Source organism: Halichoerus grypus, chromosome 7, assembly GCF_964656455.1.
Source record: "Halichoerus grypus chromosome 7, mHalGry1.hap1.1, whole genome shotgun sequence".
Classification (NCBI taxonomy): domain Eukaryota; kingdom Metazoa; phylum Chordata; class Mammalia; order Carnivora; family Phocidae; genus Halichoerus; species Halichoerus grypus.
Genome location: NC_135718.1, coordinates 152,810,026 through 152,825,150, shown reverse-complemented (window position 1 = coordinate 152,825,150; position 15,125 = coordinate 152,810,026). Strand labels below are relative to the sequence as shown.

The window sequence follows — 15,125 nt, the reverse complement described above, 5'->3', positions numbered from 1 at the left end:
GAAGCCGCAGTGTGGGAAGTGGTCTACATGACACCATTTTTTGGGCCTGTGATTTTCTTTTTCTAAGAGGAAGAGCCTCATGGGCAAGTATCTTCAGACTCTTGCCCCTCCAGCAGCAGGAGCTGCTCTTGGTACCCTGCTGGCTAGCCTGATTGGGACAGAAAGTGGGTCACTAGCTCTGTTCTTGTCCAGTCTCATCCCCAGCCAGGTACTTTGTTTTTCAGTTTTGGGGACTGGACATTCTAAGGGTTCCCGCCTTTCTCTCAGCAGATGGAACCCCTCTACTTGCTAGATGGGATACAGCCAGATTCTTCAATCACTTAATAATACCAATTAGATCATCAAATTTACCTGGTTGGGTTTTATTTTTTTAAGAGGAGCAGTGAGATGTCAAGATATGAATGAGCTGGGGTGGGGGCAAAACAGAGAAGGAAATACATGAGAAGTTTCACAAGGGCAGTAACAGCAGGTTCAGGGCTGGGTGCTAGGAGGGGTGTGTTTTCACGGCTTACTATCTGGATGAGAAGGAAAGCCATGAGAGGTGGGATGATTTTTCCATGCTGCACAAGACTTTTTCCATAGCAACTGAAATAGGGAACAGGGAGCAGGATGGAAGCCAATGACAGGGAGAAGCTGGAAGTCAGAGAGGAGGGTCAGATAGGAGAGGAAGTTAGAGCCTGAGTAGGTGTCAGGGGTTGAGCGAGGAGCACATTTGCATTGTTGCAGAGACTCAGGGAAGGTTGGTGTGTGGAGAAGGAAGTCAGAAGAGAGGTGCTCTGTGTGTGGGGTAAGTTTGTTAGAACAACCGTCAAAGACTGACTTTGTAAGACAAAGAAAGAACATCTGCAAATACAATGCTATTCCTGCAACTTGTGTTGTTTGTGGTTCTCCTCCCAGGTGGTTACAGTGAAGAAGGTGAGATCTTTGGCCCTGCCCATTGGGTGCAAGTGTGTGTGTGTGTGTGTGTGTGTGTGTGTGTGTGTGTGTGTATGCTTGTGTGTCTATGTGTGTGTTTTAATATGTGAATGTGTGTGCATACATATGTGCGTGTGTGTATATGTGTGTCTCTGTGTATACTTGAGTGCGTGTGTGTCTTTGCATGTTTATTTCTTCAAGAGTGTGTAAATGTGTGAGTTTTTTATGGGTGTGTAGGGTTTTTGTGCATGTGTGCATGTGTACACTTGTGGTGTGTGTGTGTGCACTTGTGGTGTGGGTTCCCCAGCACATACATGGGGAAGGAGAGTGTCACCCTGGTTCCTTCCTGAGCTCCCTGACTCCAGAGCCCTGTGCTCTTCTGAAGGATGGGTACGAAGCTCATAGTTCTGGGGCAGCACATATCTCCTGAGACAACTATGGCTTTCCTGTCATCCAGATTTTGGTTCCCTTCCCTGGCACATCTGCATTCTCTCTTCTTCCCAATGTCTTCTTCTCCCATAGTCTATATATGCTTTTTCCACAGACTTCCAGGATACATTCTCCTTCCAAATCATCCTGACCACATCCTTTTACAATGATTCCTGGACACAAAAACTAGGCTCAGCTTGGCTGAATGAGCTACAGACTCATGGCTGGGACAGTGACTCTGGCAATTTCACATGCCTGTGGCCTTGGTCCAAGGGCAACTTCAGCAACAAGGAGTTGATGGAACAGGAAAGGTCATTCCATACATTCTCCATTAGATTTCCTCTGATATTTCAGGACCATTTCAGTGAATGGCAGCTTGAATGTGAGTTCAGTTCCCTCAGTGGTGGGATGGAGGTGGCAGGTGTGTATGTCTCCTTGAGTTCCTTCTTCCTCTAGGAAAGAGCCTCCACTGGCTTCTGAACCTCATGTCTCCTCATTATGAAACTGAATTACACCTTTTAGGGGAGGAGGTAGAAGCCAGATCCCAATTCTTGAAAAGTTTCGTGCCTTCTGCAATTTCCCCTCCTCTTACTGACTGCAGGTTATCCTCACTGTCTCATACTTGTGTCTCCCATGACCACCCCTCTCCCTTGCCTCCATCCAGGCACGTTTGCTCCCTCACTCTGTGACTGTCTCCTTGAACGCTGCTTTCTCCCCATTGAATCCCATTAGTGATGTCTGTCTATGTATTCCCTGTGGCCCACAGAACTCCCTTTCCCTTGATTGTTTTTACCCCAGCTCTCCTTCTGAGCCTTTCCTTATTCTCTATCCAGACCCTTCATGTCTCTTTTTTCAACATTTGCTCCTTCCTCAGTCTTTCACCTCTTCTTCTGCCTCCAGCAAGCAACACTTCTTCTTTGGCTGAGCCCCTTCTCAAACCAAACTTTGCTCCACTTCCTTCAATCCTCTGAACTTCTCCCTCTGCTTCCATCATCCTTGGCTTCCACTCATCTCATTTCATTTCTTTCATTCCCCCTGTCCTGAAACTCACAGTCTCTCTTCCCCAGATCCCTTTCAGGTACAGGCAGCAAAAGGCTGTGAACTGCACTTTGGGGAACCATCAGTAGGATTCATGTGGATTGCGTATCAGGGATCAGATCTCGTGATCTTCCAGAACAAGTCATGGTGGCCATCTCCAAAGGGAAGAAGAAGGGCTCAGCAGGTCTGCAGACTATTCAATCAGTATCATGTGATCAATGTAAGACTACAAGCGCACATCAGTGACACCTGTCCCCATTTCCTCTTGGGTCTTCTTGATGCAGGGAAGACACATCTGCAGCGACAAGGTCAGTCCTGCTCCTTCCCTCCAAGATTTCTTTACTCTGCACTCATAAATTTGCACCATTCCCTCAAATTCATGGTGAGAAGGAGTGAAGAGGGGTTGACAGTGACAGATTTCTAGAGGTGGAAAAAATGTGTCCATCTAAAGTGATGTGAAGAACTAACCTCTTAGTTTGTGAATACCTGTCCTGTCTCTGCAGTGAGGCCAGAGGCCTGGCTGTCCACTGGCCCCAGTCCCAGTCCTGGCCATCTCCTGCTGGTGTGCCATGTCTCGGGTTCTACCCAAAGCCTGTGTGGGTGATGTGGGTGCGGGGTGAGTAGGAGCAACAGCAACCCAGCGAGGCGACGTCCTGCCCCATGCTGATGGGACATGGTATCTTCAGATATCCTTGGATGTAAAAGCCAGTGGGGCAGCTGGCCTGTCCTGCCAGGTGAGACACAGCAGTCTAGGAGGCCAGGACATTGTCCTCTACTGGGGTGAGAAAGAGCTGGGGCCCAGCTGGGAAAGGGGATGGGTATTCCTCCAGAAGAGCAGGAGAACCAGAAGAAAAATTGGGGTTCCTAGAGACTCCATAACAAAAAGGACAAAAATGATTAATCCAAGAAATGGAAGAGCTGAGGGTGAGAGTTCTGTAAATGTGGGTGGTGCAGAGGGTTTGTGAAGGGTCCATCTCTGAGGAGGGATGGAAGAAGAGAGAAGAGGAAGGGCGGTTGGTGAGGCAGAGGGTGACAGGAGCAAAGGGGACCAGGGAGGTGCAGTTCAACCCTGGGTGGATGGGAAATGACACACTCTCTGCACCAAACCCACAGAGCAGCACCAACCCATGGGCTTGGTCTTCCTGGAAACGATAGTGCCCCTGGTGCTTCTGGCAGTTCTCACCTTGTGGCTCTGGAAACACTGGTAAATCTATGGAGCCACCTTCCTGCTCTTTCCCAAGTGGTTCCCCACCTTTCAGTCTGTCCTCACTCCTCCTGCTCCTGTTGTCATTCCCACCATGTATTCCTCACCTCCACCTCCTGCAGAATGATTCCTCCTCTGTTCCTCCCAGGAAAACACACTGGAGACCTCAATGTACTGGCCTCCCACTGGAATGAGAAATCATCAGCCCAAGGATCAGGATATACCTAAACCCAGCTCAGCAGTGATGTCCTTGTAACTCTCTGTGTGCAACTTTTGTGTTTCATTTGTGCTTAATGATTAGTTGAGAATATAAGCTCAGTGTAATTTAGCTGGATTTGTTCTTCTGACTTGGTTTGCAACTTAAATCTCAAAATTGAACTCAAAGTAAAATGGATTCCTGGCAACCTCCATGGGTCACAAGCATCAGATATCACTTCCTCCAGTGAGAATTCCCTGATTCACAAGTAGATTAGTCTACTTTGTGAGAATTTCCAAGACCTTGACCTGCACTTTGGCTAATCTATTCCTGCACCCAAGCCCTTGTTGCCCCCATTAGGTTCCTTTTGCCTTCTAACTCTTAGGTCTCTTGAGAGCATGTCCATGTCTTTTAAATATTTCTATCTTTGCCAAGTGTCTCACTTGCATGGAATATTTCCTCAATAAAAATATGGGTGATTTACATGAAAAAGTGCTCAACATCACTCGGCATCAGGGAAATCCAAATCAAAACCTCAATGAGATATCACCTCACACCAGTCAGAATGGCTAAAATTAACAAGTCAGGAAATGACAGATGTTGGCGTGGATGTGGAGAAAGGGGAACCCTCCTACACTGTTGGTGGGAATGCAAGCTGGTGCAGCCACTCTGGAAAACAGTGTGGAGGTTCCTCAAAAAGTTGAAAATAGAGCTACCATATGATCCAGCAATTGCACTACTGGGTATTTACCCCAAAGATACAAATGTAGGGATCTGAAGGGGTACGTGCACCCCAATGTTTATAGCAGCAATGTCCACAATAGCCAAACTGTGGAAAGAGCCAAGATGTCCATCAACAGATGAATGGATAAAGAAGAGGTGGTATATATATACAATGGAATATTATGCAGCCATCAAAAGGAATGAGATCTTGCCATTTGCAATGACGTGGATGGAACTGGAGGGTATTATGCTGAGCGAAATAAGTCAATCAGAGAAAGACATGTATCATATGACCTCACTGATATGAGGAATTCTTAATGTCAGCAAACAAACTGAGGGTTGCTGGAGTTGGGGGTGGGTGGGAAGGATGGGGTGGCTGGGTGATAGACATTGGGGAGGGTATGTGCTATGGTGAGTGCTGTGAATTGTGTAAGACTGTTAAATCACAGACGTGTACCTCTGAAACAAATAATACATTATATGTTAAAAAAAAAAGAAGATAGCAGGAAGGGAAGAATGAAGGGGGGGAAATTGGAGGGGGAGACGAACCATGAGAGACAATGGATTCTGAAAAACAAACTGAGGGTTCTAGAGGGGAGTGGGTGTGGGGATCAGTTAACCTGGTGATGGGTATTAAGGAGGGCACGTTCTGCATGGAGCACTGGGTGTTATATGCAAACAATGAATCATGGAACACTACATCAAAAACTAATGATGTAATGTATGGTGATTAACATAACATAATAATTAAAAAAAAATAAATCAACAAGGAAACAAGGGCTTTGAATAACCAATGGACCAGATAGACTTCAGAAGTATATTCAGAGCATTTCATCCTAAAGTCATAGAATACACATTCTTCTCAAGTGCACATGGAACATTCTCCAGAATAGATCACATACTGGGTCATAAATAAGGTCTCAACTGGTACTGAAAGATTGAGATTATACCATGCATATTTCAGACCACAATGCTTAAAACTTGAATTCAGTCACAAGAGAAAATTTGGATGGAACACAAATACATGGAGGTTAAAGAATATCCTACTAATGAATGAATAGGTCAACCAGGAAATTAAAGAAGAATTTTTTAAAAATACATGGAAACAAATGAAAACGAAAACATAAAGTTCCGAACTTTTGGAATGCAGCAAAGGTGGTCCTAAGAAGGAAGTAGATAGGAATACAGACCTTTCTCAAGAAATGAGAAAAGTCTTAAATACAAAACCTAACCTTACACCTAACGGAGCTGGAAAAAGTACAGCAAATAGAGCCTAAATTCATCAGGAGAAGAGAAATAATAAAGATTGGAGCAGAAATTAATGATATAGAAATCAAAATAACAGAACAGATCAACCAAACTAGAAGTTGGTTCTTTGAAAGAATTAATAAGATCAATAAACACCTAGCCAGATTTATCAAAAAGGAAAGAGAAAGGACCCAAATAAATAAAATCATAAATGAAAGAGGAGAGATCATAACCAACACTGAAGATATAAATTATAAAAGAATATTATGAGAAACTATGTGCCAGCAAAGTAGGCAATCTGGAAGAAATGGAAGCATTCCTACAAACATATAAATAAGTAACCAAGACTGAAACAGGAAGAAATAGAAAACCTGAACAGACCCATAACCAGCAAAGAAACTGAAGAAGTAATCAAAAATCTCCAAAAAACAAGAGTCCAGGGCCAGATGGCCTCCCAGTGGAATTCTACCAAACATTTAAAGAAGAATTAACACCTATTCTTTTGAAGTTGTTTCAAAAAAATAGAAATGGAAGGGAAACTTCCAAACTCATTCTATGAAGCCAGAATTACCTTGATCCCAAAACCTAGCAGAGACCCCACCAAAAAGAATTACAGATCAATATCCCTGATGAACATGGATGCAAAAATTCTCACAAAGATGCTAGAAATTGGATCCAACAGTACATTAAACAGATTATTCACCATGAGCATGCCGGATTTATTTCTCAGCTGCAAGTATTGTTCAACATCCATAAATTGATCAATGTGATATAGCACATTAATAAAAGAAAGGACAAGAATCATATGATCCTCTCAATGGATACAGAAAAAGCATTTGGCAAAATACAGCATCCTTTCTTTTTTTTTTTTTTTTTAAGATTTCATTTATTTATTTGAGAGAGAAAGAGAGTGAAAGAGAGAACACAAGAAAGGGGAGGGTCAGAGAGAGAAGCAGACTGCCTGCTGAGCTGGGAGCCTGATGCAGGACTCGATCCTGGGACTCCGGGATCATGACCTGAGCGGAAGGCAGTCACATAACAAACTGAGCCACCAGGCACCCTATAGCATCCTTTCTTTTTTTCTTTTTTTTTTTAGTTTTATTATGTTATGTTAGTCACCATACAATACATCATTAGTTTTTGATGTGGTGATCCACAATCCATTGTTTTTGTATAACACCCAGTGCTCCATGCAGTATGTGCCCTCCTTAATACCCATCACCAGGCTAACCGATCCCCACACCCACTCCCCTCTAGAACCCCCAGTTTGTTTTTCAGAATCCATTGTCTCTCATGGTTCGTCTCCCCCTCCGATTTCCCCCCCTTCATTCTTCCCTTCCTGCTACCTTCTTTTTTTTTTTTAACATATAATGTATTATTTGTTTCAGAGGTACACGTCTGTGATTCAACAATCTTACACAATTCACAGCACTCACCATAGCACATACCCTCCCCAATGTCTATCACCCAGCCACCCCATCCTTTCACTCTTCACAGATGACATGATACTCTATGTTGAAAACCCAAAAGACTCCATTCAAAAATTGTTAGAACTCTCTTCGACCTCAGCCACAGCAACTTCTTCCTAGAAACATTGCCAAAGGCAAGGGAAGCAAGGGCAAAAATGAACTACTGGGACTTCATCAAGATAAAAAGCTTTTGCACAGCAAAAGAAACAGTCAACAAAACCAAAAGACAACCAACAGAATGGGAGAAGATATTTGCCAATGACATATCAGATAAAGGGCTAGTATCCAAAATCTATAAACAACTTATCAAACTCAACACCCAAAGAACAAATGATCCAATCAAGAAATGGGTAGAAGGGGCGCCTGGGTGGCTCAGTTGTTAAGCGTCTGCCTTCGGCTCAGGTCATGATCCCAGGGTCCTGGGATCGAGCCCCACATCGGGCTCTCTGCTCAGCGGGAAGCCTGCTCCTCCCTCTCCCACTTCCCCTGCTTGTGTTCCCTCTCTCTCTGTCTCTCTGTCAAAATAAATAAATAAAATCTTAAAAAAAAAAAAGAAATGGGCAGAAGACATGAACAGACATTTTTCCAAAGAAGACATCCAAATGGCCAACAGACACATGAAAAAGTGCTCAACATTGCTCGGCATCAGGGAAATCCAAATCAAAACCTCAATGAGATACCACCTCACACCAGTCAGAATGGCTAAAATTACCTAGTCAGGAAATGACAGATGTTGGCAAGGATGCGGAGAAAGGGGAACCCTCCTACACTGTTGGTGGGAATGCAAGCTGGTGCAGCCACTCTGGAAAACCGTATGGAAGTTCCTCAAAAAGTTGAAAATAGAGTTACCATACAACCCAGCAATTGCACTACTGTGTATTTACCCCAAAGGTAAAAATGTACTGATCCGAAGGGGTACGTGCACCCCGATGTTTATAGCAGCAATGTCCACAATAGCCAAACTGTGGAAAGAGCCAAGATGTCCATTGACAGATGAATGGATAAAGAAGAGGTGGTATATATATACAATGGAATATTATGCAGCCATCAAAAGGAATGAAATCTTGCCATTTGCAACGACATGGATGGAACTGGAGGGTATCATGCTGAGCGAAATAAGTCAATCAGAGAAAGACATGTATCATATGATCTCACTGATATGAGGAATTCTTAATGTCAGGAAACAAGCAGTGTTGCTGGAGTGGTGGGGTGTGGGAGTGATGGGGTGGCTGGGTGATAGACATTGGGGAGGGTATGTGCTATGGTGAGCACTGTGAATTGTGTAATATTGTTGAATCACAGACCTGTACCTCTGAAACAAATAATACATTATATGTTAAAAAAAAAAAAAAGAGAGAGAGAAGATAGCAGGAAGGGAAAAATGAAAGGGGGGAATCAGAGGGGGAGATGAACCATGAGAGACTATGGACTCTGAGAAACAAACTGAGGGTTCTGGAGGGGAGGGCGTGGGGGTATTGGCTAGCCTGTGATGGGTATTAAAGACGGCATGTACTGCATGGAGCACTGGGTGTCATATGCAAACAATGAATCATGGAACACTACATCAGAAACTAATGATGTAATGTATGGTGATTAACATAACATAATAAAAGAAAAAATGAAAATAAAAAAATTGCTAGAACTCATATAGGAATTCAGCAAAGTGGCAGGATATAAAATCAATGCACAGAAGTCTGTTGCATTTCTATAAGGTAATGATAAGGCAGAAGAAAGAGAAAGGAATCAATCTCATTTACAATTTCTAGGAATAAACCTAAACATAGGGGTAAAGGATCTGTACTCTGAAAAGTATAGAAGACTTATGAAAGAAATTGAGGAAGACACAAAGAAATGGAAAAACATTCCATGCTCATGGAATGGAAGAACAATATTGTTGAAATGTTTATGCTGCCCTGAGCAATCTACACATTCAATGCAATCTCTATCAAAATATCAGCAACATTATTCACAAAGCTAGAACAAATAATCCTAAAATTTATATGGAACCAGAAAAGACCCTGAATGGCCAAAGGAATGTTGAAAAAGAAATCCAAAGCTGGTGGCATCAAAATTCCAGGCTTCAAGCTGTATTACAAAGCTGCCATCATCAAGACAGTTGGTACTGGCACTAAAACAGACACATAGATCTATAGAACAGAATAGATAACCCAGAAATGGACCCTCAACTCTATGGTCAACTAATCTTTGATGCAGGAAAGAATATCCATTGGAAAACAGACAGTCTCTTCAACAAATGGTGTTGGGAAAACTGGACAGCCACATGCAGAAGAATGAAACTGGACCATTTTCTTACAACATATACAAAAATAAACTCAAAATGATGAAAGACATAAACATGAGACATAAATCCACCAAAATTCTAGAGAAGAACACAGGCAGCAATTGCTTTGACCTTGCCCACTGCAAATTCTTGCTAGACACATCTCACTAGGCAAGAGAAACAAAAGCAAAATGAACTATTGGGACTTCAAAAAAAGCTTTTGCATAGCAAAGGAAATAGTTAACAAAATGGTTGGACAATCTACTGAATGTGAGTAGATATTTCCTAATAACATATCTGATAAAGGGTTAGTTTCCAAAATATATAAATAACTTGGACAACTCAACACCAGAAGAACAAATAATCCAATTAAAAATGGGTAGAAGACATGAGTAGACATTTCTCTAAAGAAGACGTTCAGATGGCCAACAGACAGGAAAAAAGCTCAACATCACTCATCATCAGGGAAATGCAAATCAAAACCACAATGTGATATCACCTCACACCTGTCCCATTGGCTAAATTTAAAAACACACAAGAAACAAGTGTTGTAGAGGAAGTGGTGTAAAGGGAACTCTTGTACACTTGGTGGGAATGCAAACTGGTGCAGCCATGGTGGAAAACAGTATGGAGGTTCCTCAAAAAATTAAAAACTGAAATACCACGTGATCCAGTAGTTGTACTACTGGATATTTACCAAAGAATGTGAAAAGAGTGAAATGAAAATAAACATGCACCCCAATGTTTACTGAAGCATTATTTACAATAGTCCATGTATGGAAGTATCCCAAGTACCAATAGATAGAGGAATACAGAAAAAAGGTGTGGTATGTACCCAAAAAGGAATATTACTCAGCCATAAAAATGACAGAAATCTTGCCATTTGCAACAACATGTACGGAGCTAGAGAGTATGATGGTAAGTGAAATAATCAGTCAGAGAAAGACAAATACTATATGATTTCACTCATATGTGGCATTTAAGAAACAAACAAAATGAGCAAAGAGAAGAAGTGCCAAAGGAAAAAACAGAATCTTATCTATAGAGAACACACTGCTGGTTCCCAGAGGGGAGATGGGTGGGGGAATGGGGGAAATAGGTGAAGGGGATTAGGATTACACTTATATTGATGAGCACTGAGTAATGTATAGGATTGTAGAATCCTTATACTGTACCCGTGAAACTAATATAACACTGTGTGTTAACTATACTAGAATTTAAAATAAAGGAACCAAACAAAGAAAAAGTAACTCAGCACACCAAAATGTATAGTTCTTGATTTGTGTGTTTTTCTTCCCAAGTAGAATAAAAGCTTCTTGTATAAAGTGATTGCATTGTGAACACAGTATTTTCATGAGTATAGCAAGGTCCTTGGATCCAGGCCGGTGCTAAGTGACTGGTGAGTGGGTATATATTAATGCAAGTCAGACTGAGGGGGTATACTTCAGATGTTTCAATGCCCCATGGTCTCTGTGATGGCTACTGGTTCCTCCCTAAGAATAATAGTGAACTGGTGGTTGCTGATACTGTTACACATGCAATCATGGGGGAACTTGGACAAGCAAATAGAGCAACTGTTAAAAAGAAACCCATTGGCCCAAAATGGCACCTCAGGCCAGATCAAGTACCCAAACCTTGTTTAATCCCTAACCTAACTACAGTTACCACTTCCCCTAGAAATGTTCACCTGTCAGTGAGATTTTTCTGGTCAGCACCAGTGAGGTATTCTGTCATATGGGCCCTCTCCATCCGCCAGGGAGGGGAGGTCATCTGAATGGTGAGACCCTCTCCTCTCACAATTAAGGGAAAGTAACCTTTCCTGAAACACTCCTTTTTCTTCTTATGGCAATGTCTTCCTATAAAATCTTCCCATTTATACATCTCTTCAGAGTTCCCCTTTACCTGCCAGATGTGTGCTACCCCATTCTTGAATCACTTAATAAAAACAACTGGATATTCAAATTTACCTGGATGATTTTTTGTTTTTTAACATAAGCAGCGGGAAGTTGGAAATGTAAATGAGCTGGGGTAGGGGTGAGATGGGGAAGGAAATACATGGGGGGTGTCACAAGGGCAGGAGGGACAGAGTGAAGGCAGGGTCCAGGGCTGGGTGCAGGGGCTGTGTGTTTACATGGGTTTCTCTCTGGAGAAGGAAAAGCCTGAGAGGTGCGGTCAATTTCTCATGCCATATAAGACTTGTTCTGAATTAGGGGACGTGGAGCAGGTTGGAAGCTGGTGACAGGGAGAAGCTGGAAGCCAGAAGGAGAGTCAGACCAGGAGGGGAAGTGAAAGTCTGAGCAGGTGTCCAGGGTTGAGGGAGGAGCACATTTGCATTGTTGCAGAGACCCAGGGAAGGCTTGTGTGTTGAGAAGGAAGTCAGAAGAGAGGTGCTGTGTGGTGTAGGTTTGCTAGAAGAGATGCCAAAGGCTGACTTGTAAGAAAAGAAAGAACATCTGCAAATATAATGCTGTTCCTGCAACTTGTGTTGCTGGTGGTTCCCCTCCCAGGTGGTGACAGTGAAGATGGTGAGATCTGGCCCTACCCAGTGGGTGCATGTGTGAGTGTGCACGTGTGTGTGTGTGTGTGTGTGCATATGTGTTTGTGACAGTCTTTGTTGTGTGTGATGTGTGAACATGTGCTTGTGTGCATTTCAATATGTGTGTAAGTATGTATGAGTATGTGTATGTAGGAGTCTACTTGAATTCCATCTTCCTCTGGGAAAGAGCCTCCAGTGGCTTCTGAACCTCATGTCTCCCCATCATAAATCTGAATCACACTCATCTAGGCAGGGAGTAGAAGCCAGACCCCAATTCTTGAAAAGCTTCATGTCTTCTGATACTTCACTCCTCTCTTGACCACAAGCTGTGCTCTTCTGCTCCTGACTAGTGTCACCTGACACCACCCCTCTCCCTGGCCTGCACTCTCCTCCCTCACTCTGTTACACACTCCTTGAACTGTACTTGTCTCCTCATTAAGTCCCATTAGTGAACTCTATCTATGTGTTCCCTGTACCCACTGCACTCCCTTGAAGCTAGATTATTTTTACCTCAGCTCTCCCACTGAGCCCTTCCCTATTCTCTGCCCACACCCTTCATCTCTCTCCTCCAATATTTGTTCCTTCCTTTATCATTCACCTCTTCCTCTGCCTCCATCCACCACCACTTTCGCTTTGTGTGAGCGCCCCCTCAAACCTCAAACCTCAAACCAAACTGTGTTCCATTCCCTCCAATCCCCTGAACTTCTCCTTCGGCTTCCACCATCATGGCTTCCACCCATCTCATTTCATCTCTTTCTCACCCCCTGTATTGTTACTCAGTCTCTCTTCCCCAGATCCTTTCCAGGTACAGATCGCAGGAGGCTGTGATTCCCACTTTGGAAAAGTATCAGAAGACTTTGCACAGATTGCTTATCAAGGATCAGATCTCATGAGTTTCCAGAACACATCATGGTGGCCATCTCCAAAGGGAGGAAGTAGGGCTCAGCAGGTCTGCACACTATTTAATCAGTATCATGTTTTCAGTGAAATGCTATACACGCTCCTCAGTGACACCTGCCCCGTTTCCTGTTGGGTCTTCTTGATGCACGGAAGGCATATCTCCAGCAGCAAGGTCAGTCCTGCTCCCTCCCTCCAAGGATTCTCTATTCTGCACTCATAAATTTGTACCATTCTTTCAAATTCAGGGTAAGAAGGAGTCAAGAGGGAGAGAGGATGATGGGGACAGGTTTCTAGAGGTAGAAAGATATCTATCTAAAGTGACGTGAATATCTACCCTCTCAGTCTGTGAATTCCTGTCCTGTCTGTGCAGTGAGGCCAGAGGCCTGGTTGTCCACTGGCCCCAGTCCCGGTTCTGTCCATCTGCTGCTGGTGTCCCACGTTTCTGGCTTCTACCCAAAGCCTGTGTGGGTGATGTGTAGGTGGATGTGATGAGTAGGTGGATGTGGGGTGAGTAGGAGCAACAGGGCACCCAGCAAGGCAACGTCCTGCCCCATGCTGATGGGACATGGTACCTTCAGATGTCCTTTTATGTAATAACCAGGGACGCAGCTGGCCTGTCGTGCCGGGTGAGACACAGCAGTCTAGGAGGCCAGGACATGGTCTCTACTGGGGTGAGAAAGACTGGGGTCCGGCTGGGAAAGGGGGTGGGTATTCCTCTGACAGAGCAGGAGAGCCAGATGCAAAATTGGGGATTCTAGGGACTCCAGACCACAAAGGACCAAAAAGTCAGTAATCCAAGAAATGGAAGAGCTGAGGGTGAAGGTCTTGCTGATGTGGGAGGATGTAGAAGGTGGGTAAGGGCCCATTTCTGAGGAGGGATGGGAGAAGTGAAAGGGGGAAGGGAGGTTGGTGAGGTAGAGGGTGACATGAGAAAAGAAGACCAGGGAGTTGCAATTCAACCTGGGGTAGATGGGAAGTGATACCCTCTGTGTACCAAACCCAGAGCAGCCCTACTCCAAGGGCTTGGTTTTCCTGGTGGTGACAGTGCTCCTGGTGTTTCAGGCAGGTCTGGCATTGTGGCTCTGGAAGCATTGGTAAGTCTTTGGAGCCAACTTCCTACTCTTTCCCATGTCTCTCCCTACCTTTAGTCTGTCTTTGTCCTCCCTGTTCCCAGTGCCCTTCCCCCTGTAGTGCTCACCTCCACCTACTGCAGAGTGACTCCTCTTGTTCCTCCCAGGAAAACACACTGGAGACCTCAGTGCACTGACCTCCCTTCTGAGCGAGATCCCAGCAGCCCAGGCCCCAGTACTTACCAAACCCAGCTCAGTGGTGATGGTCTTACAACTCTCTGTGTGCAGCCTTGTCTTTCATTTTTGCTTAATGATCAGTTGTCAATATAATCTCAGTTTAATTTAGCGGGGTTTATTTTTCTTTCTTGGTTCTGGAACTTAAACCTCAAAATTTATCTATGAATGGAATGAAGTCACAGCACCTGCTTGGGTGAACAGGCATCAGATGTCACTTCCTCCAGAGAACCCTCCCTGATTCACAAGTAGAAGCAGTCTCTGCCTGTTGAGAATTTTCACCACCTTTTCCTGAACTTTCGTAAATCTATGCCTCACATTCCACCTCTTGTTACTTACCCCCATTTAGGTCCCTCGTCTCTCCTAAATCTTAGGATCCTTGAGAACAATGTCCATTCCTTTTTAATATTTGTAACCTTGGCAAGGAATCTCACCTGCATGGAATATGTCCTCAATAAGAATCTGTGTTGAATATATGCCACATTTATAGCTTTTTCTTCTTCTTTTACTTCCTGGCAAGTTTGTAGTAGTTGAGATGTTTGATGTTCTTCTTGTTAAAAGTCTTGTCACCAGGCTGAGTGAATTCACACTCTTCTGGATTTTTGCTGATGTCTCTGAGCCCCTGAGGAGAAACACAATTTTTGCCTGTGACCATTCCAGTTATTTAACAGCAGACACCTATTGACATGGATCTGTTTCCTGATTCTTGGGGTTGATGGCAGGGGAATGAATGTTCTCTCTTGTCCTGGATGATAAAGTGTGGGGTAAAGAGCCTGAAACAAGTATAAACCATTTTTCAGCACCAGAGAAGCATGCCTGATGTTGATACCTGCATGCAAGAAGGCAGAGAAATTGTATAGATGAAACTTGCCAAGAGGGTAG

At 43.7% G+C, this 15,125-nt stretch overlaps 2 pseudogenes across 1 annotated transcript; both read left to right on the top strand.

Moving 5' to 3' along the window:
* The first annotated feature begins 776 nt into the window (after nucleotides 1-776).
* LOC118521331 (T-cell surface glycoprotein CD1a-like) lies at nucleotides 777-4,274 on the top strand (annotated as a pseudogene). Its single transcript, XR_013449527.1, has 6 exons — nucleotides 777-915; nucleotides 1,460-1,726; nucleotides 2,412-2,690; nucleotides 2,886-3,162; nucleotides 3,496-3,586; nucleotides 3,735-4,274. The product of XR_013449527.1 is annotated as a T-cell surface glycoprotein CD1a-like (transcript).
* A 5,477-nt stretch (nucleotides 4,275-9,751) lies between these two features.
* Nucleotides 9,752-14,339, top strand: LOC118521366 (T-cell surface glycoprotein CD1a-like; annotated as a pseudogene).
* Nucleotides 14,340-15,125: the final 786 nt, after the last annotated feature.